Below are 17,162 nucleotides of genomic sequence, written 5' to 3'. Positions count from 1 at the left end.
CGTCATTCTCCCGTCGGCGAGGCGAGGTGAGGCGTACCGGGGCCTGGGCTGGGGCGGGGGGGGGGGCTGTCCGGCCCTCCGCAAACCTCGGGGTGCGGGGGGGGCGGGGGCCGAGGCGGCCGGGGTGGGCGACTCCCGGAAAGACGTCGGGGCAAGGCGTGACGTCACGGCGGCGGTGACCGGCGCACCGGGGCGCTCCATGGCGCCCGGGTCGGGTGCTCCCGGCGGTTTCGCGCCTCCCTCCCGCCACGCGGGGGCGCCCTCCCCGGCCCCCCCCCCCCCCCGCGGCTGCGTCACGGAGCGCTGGCGTCACGGCCCCGCCCCCCGGGGTTGCCATGGCAGCCGCCCGCCCCCCGCGCTGAGCTCACGCGGTGCCGCAGCCCCGCGGGGGGGTTGCTCCTCGCGACAAGATGGCGGCGGCGGCTGCAGCGGCGGCGAGCGGAGCGGCGCCCCCCCCGGCCCCGCGCCTGCCCCCGGCCCCGCCGCCCCCGCGCCCGCCCGGGCCCGCGCGCATCGGCTACTACGAGATCGAGCGGACCATCGGCAAGGGCAACTTCGCCGTCGTCAAGCTGGCCACGCACCTGGTGACCCGCGCCAAGGTGAGGGCCGGCCCGCGGGCCTGGTCCCCCGCCGCCGCGCCGCGGACTGGGAGCGACCCCGCCCGCCGCGCCGCGCCGGCCCCGGGCCCGCGGGGGAGCGCACCGGGCCCGCCGGGCTGCCCGCGGCCTGCGGGGCTGCAGCCGGGCCGGGAGCCGCGGGGGTGAGCGGGGCAGAGCCGGGCGGTGTCAGCGGGGCCGGGCCCGGCACCGGGCGGCCCCCGGCCCTCCGGAGCGCTCCTCTGCCGGGGTCCGCGGTGCCCGGGCTGTGCTGGTGTCATCGCGGCTCTGGCGGTGGGCAGCCGGGCCTCGGTGAGCGGGAGGCAGCGCCGCCAGCCCGCGGGAGCAGCGCTCCGCATGGGGCCTGGAGCTCTGCAGGGCGGAGCGCGGGGACCCGGCCGGGCTGGCAGCGGCTCCGGGGTCCCCGGCACGGGCTGCATCGCGGGGCAGGGCCACGGCTGCTCGGGGCCGCGGAACGCGGCAGGATGGCGCTGACAGCGGCCGTGCTGTCTGCGCTGAGCGGCCCGTGTCATGGCATGTGCCGGTGCTGGCGGCACCGCGGTGTCTCCCGGAGCGGCCGAGCCTGGAGCTGCCGTGGCAGCGGAACCACGGCCGGGAGGGCGCTGGGAGCGGATGGGCCGTGAGGAAACCCCGCTGGCCCTGGGCTGCCGTGGCGCCGCCTGGACGTGCCGCACGCGGGGCCAGCGAGGAGCTTTGGGTGGCTTGTGTCAAGAGTGACATTATATGGCAACAGTGGTATAAATGCCCAGTTCCTTTGGTTTGTGGGAACTCCGCGTTTTTGCCCGTGGAACTAAGCGAGTCAGTTTCGGGGCTATTTCCAAATCCTGTCCCTGTCTCCTCCTCAGAACCGGGTCACTTTGCACTTGCTGATGGCAGTTTTGGTGCCTTCCAGTGCTGGCTGTTGCCTCTCACCTGTGCTTTGGCAGCTGCTGCGTTGCGCAGGCTTTGGCCGTTGTTGTCCCCGTTCTAAAGCTGAGCTTTGCTGACAGAAGCAGGGGTGAGAAGTTCAGATGCTTCACCTGCAGGAGACTGATCCTCTTGAGTAGAGATCAGTCGCTCCTATAGCTACAAGTTGTGTTCCTGTTTTCAGCCTCCCTCGCTGAGTCAAGGCTTCTTTTGAGCAGTGCTGACTCCAAAGTTTGCCAAAGTGGAGCCTCTTTTGTGTGGGAATAGTTGGTTTTTCTGAAAAAGGGCAAAACGCACACAGATTTTGGCTGGAAATCCTGTTCAATATTGACAGGGCTGAGGCTGGATTCTACGTGTTGTTTCCAGGTGATGGAAGAGGATGCCAAGACTGAAAGACTCGCACTTTGCTGAGTAGCGCTTTCCCCTCACTTCCAGTGCTGTGCAGTGAGTGAGGGTGTTTCGCTGGCTTCGGGCAGCTCTTTCCTGGCGGGATGTGATCCCTCGGAGCTCCGCGTGCTCGTACCTGTGCTGGTGCAGCCGCCGCCTGCTCGCGGTGCTGGCCTGGGGGAGCGCGGCACCGGGACTCCGCCTGGGAGCTTTCTTACCGCCGAGCTCAGGTTCCCGTCCAAACCCCAGCCCACGGAGAGCAGTGTGAGCAGATGGGTTGGCTGTTGCTTGTGAACCCTGTGCATTGTTGTTTCAGTGCTCCTCCTTTGCTGACTCTGGGATGGCGCTGGGGAAGGAGAGGGGAGCTCTGTGGTTCCAGCTCTGGGACTCGGGAGGTGCTGATGTCAAATGCCTTGGAAAGGGCGAATCTGTAGGGAAAGGTTTTTTTGAATGGCAATACAAAATAATGCTACTGAAAGCTTGTTTTCATCAGGGTAGTACTTTTAAAAGTTTGACTTATGGGAACGACTTAGAAACAAGTAAAGCTGTGGCGAAATGACCCCATTTAGTGATGTGAAGGAATTGTTTGATCCCAAAGCATACGTGTAGCACACTGTCCGGGTGCGCGGGCAGCCCTTGCAGTGATGTGTTCCCGTAGGAGCTGTGCAGAGGAGCGGGCAGCCTTCAAACACAGCCCTGAACCCCTGCTCATACCTGAGCCCTTGCACGTCCCCTGCCAGAAAAGCTGTGCTGCTCATCACCGCCTCTCCCTGGGAACCGCGCTCGGCCGAGGGCTCAGAGCACGTTCCAGCACCAGCATCTGTGTAAGCTTTGAAATCCATTGTACTCTGTCTTTTGAGGCCTTTTCCAGAAAGCACGGTTAATAACTACGAAGGCTTGTGTTCTTTGCTGCTCTGGAGTTTAGACGTAGTCTATTGATGAGATATTGGAGTCTGTTTTCCATTCCTATGGACGTTTCCCAGGTCAAGCGGGCTTTGACATGACATCTGAAGATAACAGCTTGAGCATTCCTGCCTTGCGTCCCCTTTTCCCTAAAAAAGAAAAGCAGAGAGTATCTTGGTGCCTGTTCTCAGACTGAAGGACTGGGATTTTCTGGCCATGTGGAAATCGAGGGCTACATTTATTTACAGAGGAGAGCGTGTGCTGTGTGTGCCTGGCACGTATTGCTGACACAGAACGCTGCCGTTCACATGGAACTGAATTTCACGAGTTGAATGTGGGTCAGCCGTGTTGGGGACACTAACGAAGGGGAATGTTAATCACCCTAAAGGGCAGGAGGCCTGTATTCATAATTGTCTGTGCTGGAACAGATGAAATAGAACAGTTGGCAAATTCTGTATTAACCAAGCCAGCAGTTCATGTGCAGTCCCTGGTCATGCAGAGCTGGAATCCTGTGCTCTGTGAGATGTTCTGGTGGCTGGACAGGAACTGGAGCTGCTTCTCTGACTGGGATGAACTGGGCACCTGCAGGCTATCTTGCTGCATCTCTCCTCTCCCCTTGCCTTTGTCTCTTCTCGTCTTTCACCAGAAACCCTTGCTTGTTTCTGTTCTACAAATCTTCCAAGTGACCTACTGAATGGATTGTTTTCCACACAATTTGCATTTATAAGTCATCCAAGTGACTTCATTAGAATTCCAGCTCTGTTTGGACACTGGAGTTGTTTTTTAACGCCATGTTTTTTCCTGACTGCAAATGTTAAACTTTCCTTATCCTGTGAGTTTAAACCGTTGCACTGCACGTATTGAGCATTTCATTGGTAGATGGGTCCCTGCTGCTTATTTCTCGTGGCCATAGAAAGGCTGATAGTTGTGGATCCCTAATTTGTCTATTCTCCTGCTGCTCATATGGCTTTGTGCTCATCACTCGTGTGCTGCACAAGACTTGTATTTTAGCTCTCATTTGGAGGGGACATTTAGTAAAAGCCTAAAAGCTAGAAAAAGACTTTGGCTAAGCATAGTTGCCACAATGGGGATAAGAGGGAATATTTCTTAAACCTCACAGAGGCATGAACTGTGCCAACTGCAGGCGGAAGTACCGGCATTATACGTTTCATTACATCTTCCTTGCTGTAGGAGATAACATAGGATTACCAAGAGATGAATGCAAGAGTGCGATTAAATTTGAGACCAGGCTGCTTCTGGTTGATGTAGCGTCGGGGCCAGGAGAGCCGGTGGCCATGGCGGTTCCTGCAGGGCAGGAATGGGGGGCCTGGGGCTCCTCTGCCCCTGCAGCCCCTCTGGGCAGGGGCACTGCTCTGGAACAGCCAAGGTAGATCGTACCTGCTTCTCAGCTGTGTGGCTCTTAGTTCGTTGGGACTGACATGGGTCCATCTGTTGTATTTCTTCCACCTGGCTGCCTCCCGGTGTCCATCCAGGCGTTTGCTGTGCTGGAGCTTTGGGGCTGCTGTGGCAGCACGGTGAACGGCGGGCAGCAGGGGCTGGCACTGCTGGCACCTTTGGGCAGAGACAGAAATGGCCCCTGCGAGGAGGAGAAGCCGCTGCTGACAGGAGTGGGAAGAGGAATAAGGGTGACACCAACGGGGATCGCTGTCTCTTTGCTTGGTAGGTGTCTCGCAAAGGTTTGGTGAATGCTGTGGAGGCCTAATTAGCGTTTCTAGAGCCCGTGTTCTCATCTGTGTTTGAAGGAGGAATTGTGTTTGAAGGAAATAAGGAAATGGCAGCGTGTTGCTGGGAGACTGGGCTCCTCAGATATCGGGTGTTTTCACAGAGAAGCAGCAGCTAAACTCCTTTTCCTCACGTTGTGTATCAGCCTCGAGCAATTGCTGTGGGAATCCACTGGCCCCAGCAGCTCACCCTTGTCAAGGTGATTGTACCGACCATGCGCTCTCCCCAGGAAATAATGCGTTCAGAACCTGCTCCGGTGCTGCCAGCAGAGTAGAAGTCACAGCTTGTAGTGGAAGTTTTCCCCATCTGAAGATTCTGGTGTGAACTGTGACTTCTCTTGTATGATGGGTGCTGTTGTCTGTCGGTCCCGCCGTCGTCTGCACGGCGCCGCCTTCAGCTGCATATACTCATGCAAGGGTTAAACTGACTCAAGTGTCTCCCTTCGGAGCTTGCTCAGGTTTGAGTAGAGCAATTTGGAAGTCCTCTAGTTAAGCCATTGTGCTCATTATTACAGACAGGGCCTTTCTGCTGATCCCAGTCCAGGGGTTTCATATGCTACATTAACACTTAAATGAAGAAACCACTGAAGGCTGATTCATTATTAGTCATTATGTCTCTCTTTCTAGTAACTGGCCCCAAGTCTCTATAGTTGAGGCTAAACCTCACCCTCTCTGTTAAATGGCCATCAAAGGGGTTCCATCAAAAGGGAATTATGTGGCTTCAGCCAAGTTTCAAAGTAGTCGAATCACACTAACCCACACAAACAAACTCCCACACCCAGTGGAACTGACACGTCGTGCTTAAAAATAGCCCCGCGCTTGCCTGCATGTGCGGGGGGAGCTGAGCTACGCTCGGGGCAGAGATGGGCCGGAGATCCCGGGCGGCCCGACCACTTTCCGCAAAACAGAGCGGGGCTCCAGCACACACTCGGGGTGTTTGCCTTTCCTTGCTAATTGGTTGTAAATCAGGGAGTGTGTGTAACACTGCCCTGTAGTGCCCCGTTTAGCGGCTCATTCTTCAGCTCTTTCTCTGGGACGTCTAAGAGTCCCTGGGTTGTGCTGCCACCCAGTCATGTTCTCATCGCAGGCCATGGGTTTGTTTGGCTGTCTTCTCATTCCATGCGTTCCAGCAGTTTGACCCCTTCAGCGAGGTCAGCAAGAAAAGGCTTGAGCAGTACGGCCATCGTCAGTGACGCAGAAGAGCTATCCCTGCTCTGTCCCCCGACAGCGGCTCAGCACAGCTCTCCCTGCTCCAAAGGATGCTGCTGCTCGCAAGTTGTCTTCATCATCAAGTGGGATATTAAAAGCTTTATGGTTTACAGTTACAGGCATTGCTCTGGCCGAAGGAGCGTTGAAATTGATACTGCAATTACTGCCGGGCTCGTCACGGGTTGTGACTCTCACATGCTCGGGGAGACAGAAGTGGCAGTGGCTGGAGGAGTGCCACCGGCTGGCGGGGACATGGTGCTGGGCCGGCCGTCCTGTGCCACCGGCTGGCGGGGACACGGTGCTGGGCTGGCCGTCCTGTGCCACCGGCTGGTGGGGACACGGTGCTGGGCCGGCCATCCTGTGCCACCGGCCCACTGGAGGGCAAGCAACCAAGGTGCAGCTGGGGTGTCAGTTTTGCACAGCTTTACCTTTTCTACTCTTTGGGCTCCTAGCATTAGAACTGGCTTGCTGTAGATCCCAGTCTTTCCCCAGTTGTGAATTGCAGTCCTGTTTGATGGATGTGCACACACACACTTGATGAAGGCCGCTCTGTGTGTGCAGCGCTGCTGTGTGCCGTGCCCGGAGCACCCCGGCCGTCGGGACACGTCCCGCTGCGACCAGCACAGTGACCGGCTCTGGTGTCTGGGCCCTCGGGGAAGCGCCGCTTCCTGCCCCATTTGCATCCCAAGCCCTAAGTCAGCAGCTCGGGGTTTGCGTGGTGCCCCGGCTTGTTCGTGTGAGTCACCGTTCACACCGTCGCCAGCGCCAACGTGCTTGTCCAAACACGAGGAGCGCGGCGGGGGCACCCGAGCAGGCTCTTGTAAAGCCAGTATCGTGGCTCTGAGGTAAATAGCAAAACGCTCTTTGTTTTACCACATGTAGGTCTCCAAAGTCGAAAACCTTCTGCGTGAGTCTGTGTGATAAGAGCGTTTCTTGCTGGCTGGAACAAAGCTTGCTTCCTGTCCTCCCGACCCAGATCCTATCGGTGTGCAGGGAAAGGCGATCTGGGCTGGGATGTGTTTTCATGCTGGTCCCAGAACAAAGGCTGCTCCTCACAGCCTCCCCAGTGCCGCCTCCTTGCAGGTGGAAACCTCAGCTGTGCGTCTGAGCTGTGAGAGGGGAAATTCAGGGCCCAGAACGCTCCAAGTGTTTGTTAGAATAGGAATATCAACTCTCTGTTAAAATGGTGATTAAGATTGCTTCTTATTTTTTACTAGGCTTTTTTTTTTCCTTCTGTTAAATGTGTTTTGAGATCCTGAACAGCAATTCTAGTCTTCAGTTTGTTTTGATCCTTTGGTTTCTGTTGTCTTTGCATGGGCAAGGGTGCAAGTGGCTGTGTAGGAGTGGAACAGAGTGTTAGCAGGCTTCTTTAGTTTGGAGTTTTCAGAATCTTAAAAGCCTGCACTACTAATTTGTGGCTCGAGTAAGAGCAGTTTATGATGTGTGACTCCAGTGAGTGGAGCAGCTGCTGGCCCACTGGCTGCACGTGTCCAGCCCCTGCATGCCCGGCTGCGGCCATCCTGAGCCAGCCACCCATCTTTGGGGTTCTGTCGTGTGGGAAACTGTTCAAAAGCTGTATGGGAGCAGCACTGTCATCCCAGCTGAGCTCTGCTTCCTGCCATGCTCTTACCCTGCCTCCTTTTGCAGGATTCTTCCTCAAAAAGCCCATCTAGGCTGCAGAGCCTGCCATCCCCTGCTTGTTTGGGTCTCATGCTGTTGTTTCTGTGAGCGAGTGTTAACAAGCCTGTCCGCTGGCTCTGCTGCCGAGTAGAAGGCATTGTGGTGCTGCTGTTTTGGCTTGGGGTGGTGTTGCCCCTTGTGATGTGCTGTCTGTCCTTGGGCTCCGTGTGTTTGCGTCCCTGGCTGTCGCAGTGCTCGCTCTGGTGGTGCTGGGGCAGATGCAGCACCGGGGCAGGTGCAGCCTGGACTGCGTTGGGTCTGCCCAGGACCTCTTCAGAAGCTCAGGGTGTAGTGGGCTGCGTGTGGCACAGCTAGTGAGGGGCTGGGAGGAGAATTCTGCCCTGCTTGCAGGCAAAGCTGTGAATAAAGTGTTCCTGGTGAGGTCTGGCTGCCCTGGCAGCACAGCCTGGCTGTTGGTGACCCCTCAGCACCCTTGGGTCCAGGTTCTTGCAACCCATGAGCAAAGTTGTGTGTTTGGCTGAGACCCGTGCTGCTTCACCGTTGGAGCGGGTGCACCTGGGCACAGGCTGGGACACCGCAGTACAGACCACCCCTCTGCACCGCAGCCCCCGTTTCAGGTGGCGTTCCCCATGGAATCTGTGGGGAGACCTCTCCAGTTCCGGCACTGAGCTCACGTTATGGGAATCCTTCTATGGAGTTAATTTTCCTCGGTGTTGGCACATTGTGAGCCAAATGTGTACACAGTTTAGTGCAACAACTTCCTACTGACAGTGGAGAGGAGCTGTTGTTTATAAAGCAAGGGATTTCCAGCTCTGTTTTTCTTCCCTCTCCAGTGCAGAGTAAAGTCTTGGAACTGAATTTCTCACTTTCTGACTGCTTGATAATACTTGTTGGATTCTGTTGCTGTTGGTTCAAAAACATGGCCCCAAGGGAAGAGCGAGCTCTGTGTGTTTTGGACGTTTCTAAATCTAGGCATGGTGTAAGTCCTCTGAGGATGGATGGAATATGGGTGACGAAAGGTGAGTGAATGGGAAGCACTGAGATCTCAAGCCGGACAGGTTGGCTCTGTGTGTGATGCCGGCCGTAGTGGGAAGGTCTTGATGCAGACAGGCTCTGCTTGTGTTCGAGCTGGATGAGAAATTTAGGTGAGGTGGGAACAAGAGGAAGAAGAGAACACAAATCAGTATATCCTCGCTGTTTGCAGACTGTGTGGCACGAAGGCTGTGAGCAATGTCGTGCTGCTGTCCTGCATGATTGAGCTCACACTGAGGTTTCCTACTTCAGGGGCTGGCAGAGCATTGCAAAAAGCTTTTTGGGGAATGAAGGACTTTGGGACCCATCTAGGTGCTCTCAGGCAGGTGTGCACAAATACCTTCTCATACCAATGGCAAGGCAGTTCTGCCTGCTGAAGGATGGTGAGGGCCTCTCTGCTCAGTTGGCCTTCATTTCATAGTATTCCACCCTCTTGTACACGTATGAGAATGTTTTAAAAAATAAGTCCTTAAGCCTCTTCTGGTGATAACTACTGTCATTACTGGTAGTTTTTAGAAGCTACACTGTGAGTAGTTCCCTGATTCTGCCCTGCGATGTGTCTGAAAACAGCCCTAGAATTGATGCCGAATGCAGTGGTTGGAAGTCAGGTTGGCAATTGGCAGGAGTAGATACATGATCCTCAGTTGCTGTTCAGGCTGATAGTGCTGGGGAGATATTTAGCACATAGGTGACACTTCTAATCTTTAAAGCGCTCCGTAAACATTGGCTAATCCCACAGCACACTTCTTGGTTGGCAACCTGTCTGTCTTCCCTGGAGAGAACAAGTGGCTGAGAGAGTACATGAAGTTGCAGCACGAGGCCAGGATAGAGCTTGAATTTCAATTTGATTTTTTTTTAAAGTAATAATTCAGGCTACTAGATCTGCTGCTTCTGTAACCTGGGGCTCGTGAACTGTGCACACTCGGTGCCTGCCTGGAGCTGCCCTTGTTCACAGGACAGCGGACAGAGCTGTGCGGTGGGGCCAGGGAGGGTCAGGGTGGTCATTTGGAATTCTGCAGGCACACCTGCCCCTCGCTCTTCCCCTGCCTTTCCCAAGGGCCTGAACTGGGAGGTCCTGCTCTTGTGGGAAGGGTGGATCTGTAGGCAGAGGAGTGTGCTCCCCTCAGAGCCGGAGACGGGAAGGGGCATTTGGTGCTACACTGGAGATGAGATGAGCCGGCTCTGTGGGCCCTGGGGAAGCTGTGGCTCCAGCTCCTGAGAGTGCCCTGATCACTGAGCCATGGGCTAAGAAGGGAGGGGATGCTCGGCCTCTCATGGTGAAACCGGAGTGCTGTGTAGGAAGGAACGTAAGATTGGTATCATCAAAGGCTGCAGGCAAGAGGGAACATGATTTTGTAGCCTAGTGATGAGGGAACTCCCCTGGGAGGGGATAGGCATCGGTTTCCATCTGTGCTCCAGGGACTGTTTATGTATTTTGTTTTGAGAATTGCTGGATAGAGCACATCCAGAGCTGCAGTCTCACCGAGAAGCCAGTGAGTTTCTGGGGAATAACTGGATTGTGCTGGGATGGCCAACTGTACTTCACCGCCATTGTGCCTTCCTGCACTTGACTTGTCTCTTTAGACTTGGTTTTAGGAGAGGGACCTTGGGTATTTACAGGTGACTGCAAGCTGCTGAGTTCCTGCAGCTTGGTTAATTAATACATCTCAACTGTGAGTATTGACCAAGCGCAGGAGCATTACCGGCCTCTGCAAGGGAAGGGCCGTGTGTTTGACCCCTTCACACAACCCAAGCTGTGAAGATAACGCGGTGTGCTGGGGAACTTCACCAGAAGATGAGGTAGTTGTCAGGAGCTATGAGCTGACGAAGGACAGTTTTGTTTAGATCTCATGATTAAGAACCTTCCTTTCACTTTAACTTACTACTTCAGTATCTAAATTGCTTAATGAGAGAGTAATATGAAGAACTAGCAAGGTAGGAAGCATGGTTTCCAGGAAAGCTTAAACTACAAGGGATTTATGAGAATTTTGGGGGTAGGAGGGGGTGAACCCTGCCATGTACTTATTAATAAGTAAGGCATCCAAAAAGGGGAGGCACAGGTCAGAAGGCAGGATCTATTTTAATATTTTCAGGCATTGCTTTGTAAAAGGTGGCGAAAGGTAAGGCAGTCAATCACTCAGTGAGATGTACAGAACTGGTGCTTGCTCGCTATCAGGGGCAGAAGCTTCAAGGGCGTTGTTGCGTAAAACAAGCCCAGTCCTGTAACAGTTTGTTTAGATAAAAGATCCCCAGAACAGGGAGCAGTAACCTGCAGTTACCCGGCAGCGCTGGGTTCCTCGGTGAAGCTCTGCCAAGGCACAGCACGACGCGTGGCCCCAGCACAGGAACACGCGTTCGGGCTGCGGCACGTGAGCTGTGCCGCTCGGGCGTTGTTGGGGATCGCCTCGAGGTGCAGGCTGTGCCTGGAGCGAGGCTGCCACGGGCTCTCCCGCTGCCCCCCAGGCTCCCCCAGAGCCAGGTCCATGGCAGCTGGGCCGTGTGTGCTTGTACGCTCGAGATCGTGGAGTCTATGGGATCGTGGAACCAAGTCGGAATGGGGAGCTAAACTCCTTTGGAACCTCTGGTAGAGAACAGGCTGTATGTAGGATTTCTGTCGTGCTTAATCTTTGTAAATTAATTTCCTTAAACAGCCACTGCAAAAACTCCAATCCGTAACCGTATATCTGCTCTTCTTGATCAGAGCATTGGAAGCGTAGGAAAGCATGTGTGTAATGCAGAGTTCATGCTATTTTCAACACGGACTTGCATTGTGGGTTTTTTCTCCTTAGGTAAATAGGTACAGCCCTCTGTCAGCTCTTTGAGAGAGAAGTTCTTGTGATGCTTGCAGAACCGTGCGAGTCTTCTGCCATGATGTGCAGGTCCTGGGTGCAGTAGGAGTGGGACGGGGCGAAAACCCGCCTCAAATGTCGTCTGTTCCGAGCTCCGGGCCCTGGGAGCTGCCCCGCCGTGTGGTCTGTGTGTTCAGGTGCTGGAGGGCTCACTCGATGCTGCTTCCTCACTGACCTGCTTGTTTTGTGCTGCAGCCGCTAAGTTATTGATGCTGTTCATCCTCCTTTCCCCACACCTCTGCAGTGATGTACAGTTGAAGCAAGGATGAGTAATGCTTTTTAAAGAAGAGTTGCTCTAACCTTTTATGCTGGATGCGTAGATTGAGCATTTTAATCTCTAGATTTTCCATTGCATTGGGATGACTGTACATTCCTATCAAATGATTCATTTGATTAGCATAACTTTTCCATGAACCAGAATATCTCTTCAGACCCTCAGAGCAAGAGGGATCCAAAGCACAATGCAGATGCGTTGTTGAACGCTCTTTGTGCGTTCCGCAGCCGAGTGCTGTGCACAAACAGGTTGGAGCGTGAGCCTGTCCGTCCTCCCCCCCTACCCCATGCATTAGTTCCCTCACATTCCATTTGGGTGACGCTGGAAGGCTCTTTTTCTCTTTTCCCTGAGGGCCCTGGCAGAGCCGTTTGCGCTCAGCTGGCCGGCTCCCCTGGGACTCCAGCAGGAGTGCTGGAGCACAGCTGGATGGAGGAGAGCGCAGCCAGGGGCCAGCAGCAGCGCTGCTGCGTGATCTCACCTTCGGCAGCTGTTCTGGCAGAAATGCTGCCTGGCACCGCGGCACGGCCCGTGCCGGCACACACAGCGCATCTTGCGGCACGGGAGCCCGTGTGGCAGCGGCGTCATCGTGATAGATGGAAGCTTTGCAGGAAGGTGATTCCAGGCTGCTCTTGAAGTCTTGTTAGCGTGTGTTTTTCTTGTTTGTGAAACAGCTCTGCTGATGACATTTGATACCGTTATCTCCCTTGGCTCCGGTCCCTGCCGTGGCTGCTGGCTGCCGCAGTTGAACGCTCTCTGGCTACGTAGCTCCCAAGAGCTGACCCTGAAGCCATATTCACCTGTTGGAGTGTGAAACTGTATTATTTAAACTTTAATTCCTCTTAAATGTTTAAAATTTCAAATCATATTCCAAGTTTTTAATCCTGCTGGAACGACAGGTCTGTCTTTCACAACTCCCTGGGATACACAGGCCATTTCTGCGATACGGTGCTGCAGCTGATTATTTTATAGTCAGGCTTTATTGTTTGACCTCCGAGCCTGACGCTTGTGTCTGGGCAGGAGAGGAAGAATGTGACACGTACCGAGTGGAAGCTGTAGCTTGTAAGAAACAAGTTTTGGTACAGCCTTGCTGACTGGAGTGACTTACTCCCCAGCAGGCTTGTGGCTTCTTTAGAAGGTGTGTGTACTGGCCTTAGTTTGTTAGTTATCTGTCACCGTTATGTGTTCTCCAGGACTCTACCACATTCCATGATCAGGCAAAAGTTCTCGTTTTCCCTGAGGTAATGGTTGCATTTAAGGAATTTTTAGTACATGCTGTAATAGAAACTTGTTTTCATTTTGTACCTGAATCACAGCAAGTGAAGCTGACCTGTGGAGAGCCGGAGCCCACGTTCTGCACCACACATGTCTGTGTCCCTTCTCGCACTCTTAGCCCTCTTCAGAGGGCAAGGAACCCCACGCAACTGAGCTGCTAAACCTGGGCACTTCGGGGGAGAACAAAGTGTGATTGACTTGGTGAGGAAGGGGAGTTGCATTTCTGCTGGATATCAGGGTTGGAAATGCGCTGGAGCTCTGCACACTCTCCGTCCACGGGGCAGACGCTTGGGAACGACGCCCATGTCGCAAGAGAATTCCTGGAAAGGCGACGGCACCCACGGTGGCAGGAGCAGGACTCTGCGTGTCTGCACGCACAGAGGAGGCTGCGGGAGCCGCGCAGCTTCCTGGCCTCCGTGTTCCCATCGTGTGCACTCAAACCAGGGAAAAAGGAAGATTTGGGCACAGAGGGTGTTCTCCCACTTGGGGTGGCTGATCGTGCTGACTGGTGCCGGGCTGGAACTCAGCCTTGGGTCTATGTTGGCACTATCCTCTGCTCTCGACTGGTTAGGATTTGGATGTGTGGATATGAGAAGAGGTGAAGTAGTCTGCATGGAAATACATGGGTAGGGATTTGTGGAGGTGGGGGCAGAGGAGAGCGTTGGAGGGAAGGAATGGTATGTTTGCTTTCTTGGAGGCTTCTTCACTAGCCTGGATGGTTCTCGTGATGTTCTCTCTTTCCAAAAAGAGATATTGCAGCTGAAATACGAACTCACTGGGTTGTCTCATTTCCAGCATTGAGCGCAGCAGCGATTGTTAGTGTTACCAGTCTTGCAGGTGGTAAATAAGATTTTTTTCATCTGCATTTAAAGAGGGAAAAAATAATCAGCCTTGCAAGACAGTGTCTTTATTTTCTTGCTGCTGCAGTCAAAGTTAATAGAAATCTCATTTATCTGCTTCTGGTAATATGTGTCCCTGGAGTGCAAGGTCATCACAAATGGTACAAATGAATGAGTAAGGGAGATGGGCAATGTGATGTGCAATTCCTGCAGGCTGGCTCGTCTTGCACCCTCGGTGTGTGGAGGGAGGCTGGGTTTACGTCGGTGCCTTACGTAAGGATCTCTGCAATGGCTCCCGAGGTTGTGTGGGGCTGGGAGGCTGCTGGGTGGTTTGCTCAGAGTGCGCTCAGCAGAGCTCCAGAGCGCTCATCTGCAGCTCTGCAGCACTGATTATGGAACCTTCACGCAGCTCTAGGCTTCTTTTTGCCTTCGGTATCACCATTTTCTCTGGCATTACAGCTGTTTCGGGCCTCTCAGACTTGTAGTGCGTGGTAGGTTAGAAATGTTAAAGAGCGGAGGAATGCGGTTAACTTATAAATTAGCTACCTAAGGCCGCGCAGTCAATATTTGGGTAAAATGTGGATATCAAGTGTGAATAAGCAACATGCTGTGTTTGGATTGCTACACTTTTTCTTCTTGTACGGCTGCCATCAGCGTCGTGCCCAAGACTGGGAAATTGCTTGTTCAATCAGCTTCCTACCTTTTTTGATCATGCATTTCAGAAACAGCGATGCCGTTGGGAAATGCCTTGAGCAACGCGCGTGTCCGGATGGGCACCCTGTCCTGATGTCGACCGGCAAGCGCCTGCTGCTGCTCTTGACATTTGCATCCTGGTCCTGTGATTCTCCAGGTTTAGAATCAGGCGGCTTGTTTTACTGGACGTGTCATTTGATCTCGGTACAGTACAAGCGCCTTGCTGAAATCCCCCCTGACCGCACCGTGCCAGGAGAGGAGAGCTGGAAAGCATTGGTGCTCCAGGGCCAGGTAGCATGTGAAAAGCTGTCAGGCTGCTGGCAGCATTTCTGGAGAGGATGGGGGGGTCTCGCTCTGGAGTGGAGACCCTGCCCTCCAGCATGGCCTCCGGTCATCCTTACGAGAAAAGAATCGCCTCAGGGCTTGCATCTGTCCTCTTGAGGTAGGGGCCATGGCGATCTGCTCCTGTTCCATATTTAGTACCTTTCTGTGCTGCCATTTCCAATTAAGAGTTCTTAAAAAAAAGAAGTCTTGTAAGGAAAATGCAACCCTGACTTGGCAGCCTGTGTGTGTAATCTTGGGTAAATGCAGATGTGCATCTTGGAACAATTTACTCCTGGTTGTGTTTAGGGCTACCAGAGCGACTGTTTATTCCCACATCTGGAGCATGGTTTCAGAAGGTAATTTAAACAAATGGAGTGCCACTTCCAATTTTTCAGGCTTCTAGTTCAGGAGCCAAAACTGTCCTCCTGACTCCGGCGTGCCCACCCCGGCCGCATCGGTTCCCACGTGCTCTGCCAAGTTTGTGCAGAACCTGTTATCCGGGGGGTGTACGGCCAGCAAGAGCTTGTAGAAAATCCACTCGCCTCTGCGTTTTGTGGCTGTTTGAACTGGACGCTTACCTTAACATACGGTTCTTCTGCTTTTGCATGCATTTTGCTGTGCTTTGAGATCTAGGTTAGGTAAAACAATGCAATGGTTTGTTCTTGATAGTAAATAGTTTGTCGTTCAAAGAAAAATCAAAATGTGGTGTTGAATTCCTGGTGCCATTACTCCTGACCTGTTTGCTGTAAGAAATAGGAAATACTGTGAAATGGGAAAACCGCCCTATTTTGAGATTGTGAAGCGTAAGATGTGGAAGGGAGCGATGCAGACTGTGCAGCGTGGCCTCCCCAGAGGTGCCCAGCGGGTCCCTGGCAGCTGTGGGAGCTCTGACCCACCTCCCCTCGGTGTCCCTGTTTGCTCGGTGACCCCCAGCTGTGATCACTGCCTGGCTTTACAGGGAAAGAAAAGCTCAAAGACTCAGACACACCAAGCTGTGTGTTGCAGACTTGCTGTAAGACCCCCAAACGGATCTGTAGGCTGGCTTTATTTGTTTGGGTTTTGTTTTCTTGCAGTTTCTGCACATAGAAAAGAGGCTTTGTCCTCTGTCGGGCTCCGAATTTCCCGTGCACAGGAGAGGCATTGAGCGAATTCCAGGCTGCGGCTTTGCTTCCACGTGCCCCTGCTGCATTTACCTGTATTTAGTGCAGGGCTCTGACTCAGTATTTACTCTCCAGTATTTAAACATTCCCTAGAAGTTAAATCTTTTAACAACATTATTCTTCACACCAAGTGCCTGTAGAAGCCCAGTTGTGCAATGCCTACGCTCATGTATTGGCTGCTGTCTCACTCCCTCGGAACAGGATTTATGGTGGCGAAGCAAAGTAGCAGCCACAATTAGAATTGTGGTACTCCAGGGCTGCAGTCTGCGTTCAAAATAGCAGTGTCTCTTCTCCAGAAATACTCCAGTTGTAGAGCTGGGGTACAGCGAAGGTGCGTGACAAACAGCCAGAGGACTCCGTTGGTGCTGGGGGCAAAACTGCCCTCAAAACTGTCCAGCCAGCTGAGCCATGGGTGCTGCCGGTGTCCCCTTTGCCCCAAAGCTGTGAGGGTGGGACGGACAAAGGAGTTTGTGCACGGGTGGAGCGGCAGTGACGAGGCCGTGACAGCCGGCGCTGCGGGTGGCTCTGTCCCTCAGGCGCGTGCTGTCCCCAGCCCGCGGGCCCTCTTGCTGGGGCCCTGCTGGCCCTTGCTGCCCCCAGAGGCTGTTGCTGTCTCGCTGTTCGGCTTTGAAGCAGGTCTGCAGCTCCTGAGTGTGTTATCTGTGGGTTTAAGCCATTTCTACTGATAAGGGAAATCAGATACTATTGTTGGAAGTGGCTTGTAGGCTTCTCTAGTGTTGTAATTCAGTTCTACACCAAAGCGAAAGGTGATGCTTCAATAAGTTGGTCCAAGGAGTTAGTGCTGTGGAAAGGTCTTCTGTTAAGCTTGCTTTGTTATGAAACAAATTGAAATCTTTAGTTAATCTCTTTATATTTTGGGGGGGAGAAGCAAGCTCCCTGTTCTCTTGCAGGCAGAGATGCTGCTGTGACTGGACTGAGGTTTTAGGCTCTCTAGTTTTAATCTATCTAGTAAATGTCTTCCCCGAAGTTTGTGGTACAAGCACTGGCAGGGTTTGGTTTGGTTCTGCTGCAGAGTGTGCAGGATTGGGGTGACCAAGGGGCTGTCCCTGCTTGGGATTTTTTATCTTGGCTGTTGAGGGTTAATGTGTTGGAGGCTACATTCCTTACAGCTTCACTTTTGGCTTCTCTTCCAAAGAATTTCCATTTCATAGCAGTTTTGGAGTGAGGGCTGGTGATACTCTGAACCTTTCAGCCTGAAAATGTTCTCTGGCGTAACCGGGGGAACGGAGGTGGCCATGGTGCTTTTCATGCCCAGGGGAGCACGGAGCACATCTTCCTGACAATAACATCACC

General features: G+C 53.7%; 1 protein-coding gene across 2 annotated transcripts in view; it reads left to right on the top strand.

Annotated features, from left to right (window-relative positions):
- Positions 1–447: 447 nt before the first annotated feature.
- The window catches only part of SIK3 (SIK family kinase 3), a 56,075-nt gene continuing 39,360 nt past the window's right edge, over positions 448–17,162 (top strand). The window contains exon 1 of one of the 2 annotated variants that reach the window (XM_065652049.1): positions 448–599. The gene's annotated coding sequence lies outside the window, so the exon portion shown is untranslated. The remainder of the gene's footprint in view (positions 600–17,162) is intronic. The other variant, XM_065652050.1, reaches the window with a different exon arrangement.

Source organism: Caloenas nicobarica, chromosome 26, assembly GCF_036013445.1.
Source record: "Caloenas nicobarica isolate bCalNic1 chromosome 26, bCalNic1.hap1, whole genome shotgun sequence".
Classification (NCBI taxonomy): Eukaryota; Metazoa; Chordata; class Aves; order Columbiformes; family Columbidae; genus Caloenas; species Caloenas nicobarica.
The sequence above is the reverse complement of the archived record's forward strand: the minus strand, read 5'-3'. Positions and strand labels throughout refer to the sequence as shown.